Here is a 2,500-nt window from a genome sequence, read left to right as displayed (position 1 = left end):
TTTTATCAGACCAAAAACCGACCGGGCTTCGGCCCGCAACCTTTGGTGACTCTGGATAACTTTGCGGATCGCACGGTCTCGCACCGGCGACGGATCATTCAAGTGTCTGCCCTATCAACTTTCGTCGGTACGGTACTGGCCTACCGAGGTTCTTACGGGTAACGGAGAATCAGGGTTCGATTCCGGAGAGGGAGCCTGAGAAACGGCTACCACATCCAAGGAAGGCAGCAGGCGCGCAAATTACCCATTCCCGACGCGGGGAGGTAGTGACGAAAAATAACAATACAGGACTCTAAACGAGGCCCTGTAATTGGAATGAGTACACTTTAAAACCTTTAACGAGTATCCATTGGAGGGCAAGTCTGGTGCCAGCAGCCGCGGTAATTCCAGCTCCAAAAGTGTATATTTAAGTTGTTGCGGTTAAAAAGCTCGTAGTTGGATTTTGGGCGCAGGCGGCCGGTCCGTCGCAAGGCGTGTACTGGCCGTCCTGGCCTCACCTCCGGTTCTCCGCCGGTGCCCTTGACTGAGTGTCGGCGGCGGCCGGAACGTTTACTTTGAAAAAATTAGAGTGTTCAAAGCAGGCGATTCGCCTGAATAATGGTGCATGGAATAATGGAATAGGACCTCGGTTCTATTTTGTTGGTTTTCGGAGCGCGAGGTAATGATTAAGAGGGACAGACGGGGGCATTCGTACTGTGCCGTTAGAGGTGAAATTCTTGGATCGGCGCAAGACGAACGACTGCGAAAGCATTTGCCAAGAATGTTTTCTTTAATCAAGAGCGAAAGTCAGAGGTTCGAAGACGATCAGATACCGTCCTAGTTCTGACTATAAACGATGCCAACTAGCGATCGGGGGGCGTTAGTTTTACGACCTCTCCGGCAGCTTGCGGGAAACCAAAGTCTTTGGGTTCCGGGGGAAGTATGGTTGCAAAGCTGAAACTTAAAGGAATTGACGGAAGGGCACCACCAGGAGTGGAGCCTGCGGCTTAATTTGACTCAACACGGGAAATCTCACCCGGCCCGGACACAGTGAGGATTGACAGATTGAGAGCTCTTTCTTGATTCTGTGGGTGGTGGTGCATGGCCGTTCTTAGTTGGTGGAGCGATTTGTCTGGTTAATTCCGATAACGAACGAGACTCTGGCTTGCTAACTAGTTACGCGACCCAATCGGTCGGCGTCTAACTTCTTAGAGGGACTAGTGGCGTTTAGCCACACGAGATTGAGCAATAACAGGTCTGTGATGCCCTTAGATGTTCGGGGCCGCACGCGCGCTACACTGACCGGATCAGCATGTGCTCGCCTTGGCCGACAGGTCTGGGTAACCCGCTGAACCCCGGTCGTGCTAGGGATAGGGAATTGCAATTATTTCCCTTGAACGAGGAATTCCCAGTAAGCGCGAGTCATTAGCTCGCGTTGATTACGTCCCTGCCCTTTGTACACACCGCCCGTCGCTACTACCGATTGAATGGTTTAGTGAGGTCCTCCGATTGGACCTGGCGCGGCCGGCAACGGTCGAGCCGGCGTCCGAGAAGACGATCTAACTTGATCATTTAGAGGAAGTAAAAGTCGTAACAAGGTTTCCGTAGGTGAACCTGCGGAAGGATCATTAACGGTCTCGCAAACGCTTCGGCGAACGCGAAACTCGGACAAGCGAGAGAAAAAGTCTTTGCTACCCGGCGCCCGACCCGCGAGGAGCGGCGCGCCGGCCGGCGATTCGGTCACCCGGTAATGTTTGCGCGTCGAGTGCCGCGGTGCCGCGCGCTCCGGCTTCAAGCGTCGGCCTGGCCGACCGCTCGGCGCGGTCTATTTTGTCACCCTATAGTGCGAGGCACTGTGCGAGCGAAACAATCGTGGATGGCTCTTGGCGGTGGATCACTCGGCTCGTGAGTCGATGAAGGACGCAGCTAGCTGCGTGAATTAGTGTGAATTGCAGGACACATTGAGCATCGACGTTCTGAACGCAAATTGCGGCCTCGGGTCAATCCCGGGGCCGCGCCCGCCTCAGGGTCGCGTTGCAAACGTTCCGCGCGGGGATTTCTCCGCGCGGCTGCTGCGGCGTCGGACGCGCGAGCGCCCGTCCCGCTCAAGACAGCACGGCACGATGCGCGACGATCGCGACCAGAATCCCGCGCGGCGGCGGCGAGTCGACCTCGAAGAGGCCAACGGCTGGCGGCTCAAGGGCGGGAATCGAGGTGCGCGGCGGCGCGCAGCGCCGACGGCGAGCGCGGAACGGGAAGAATAGTCCCGGTCCTTACTTTCGGCCTGAGGTCGGACGAGGCTACCCGCTGAATTTAAGCATATTACTAAGCGGAGGAAAAGAAACTAACGAGGATTCCCTCAGTAACGGCGAGTGAAGCGGGATGTGCCCATCGCCGAATCCGCGCGCTTTTGGAGTGCGCGGAATTGTGGCGTACGGAATTCGTCACGGCGCGCTTCGCCGGTCGCCCGCGTCCTTCTGATCGAGGCCTTTTCCCAGAGCGGGTGTCAGGCCCATGGCGG

At 56.6% G+C, this 2,500-nt stretch overlaps 2 non-coding genes and 1 pseudogene across 2 annotated transcripts in view; all 3 read left to right on the top strand.

Annotated features, from left to right (window-relative positions):
* LOC146143613 (small subunit ribosomal RNA) overlaps positions 1-1,610 on the top strand; it is a 1,811-nt gene extending 201 nt beyond the window's left edge. The window contains exon 1 of the ribosomal RNA XR_014500382.1: positions 1-1,610. This exon is cut by the window's left edge and continues 201 nt beyond it. This is a non-coding gene — a ribosomal RNA (small subunit ribosomal RNA).
* Positions 1,611-1,857: 247 nt separating this feature from the next.
* LOC146143612 (5.8S ribosomal RNA) lies at positions 1,858-2,011 on the top strand. Its single transcript, XR_014501192.1, has one exon. It is a non-coding gene; the product is annotated as a 5.8S ribosomal RNA (ribosomal RNA).
* A 271-nt stretch (positions 2,012-2,282) lies between these two features.
* The window catches only part of LOC146143611 (large subunit ribosomal RNA), a 2,633-nt pseudogene continuing 2,415 nt past the window's right edge, over positions 2,283-2,500 (top strand).

Source organism: Ascidiella aspersa, chromosome 5 (assembly GCF_963924565.1).
Source record: "Ascidiella aspersa chromosome 5, kaAscAspe10.2, whole genome shotgun sequence".
Taxonomy (NCBI): Eukaryota; Metazoa; Chordata; class Ascidiacea; order Phlebobranchia; family Ascidiidae; genus Ascidiella; species Ascidiella aspersa.
This window is presented reverse-complemented; position numbering and strand designations above follow the sequence as displayed.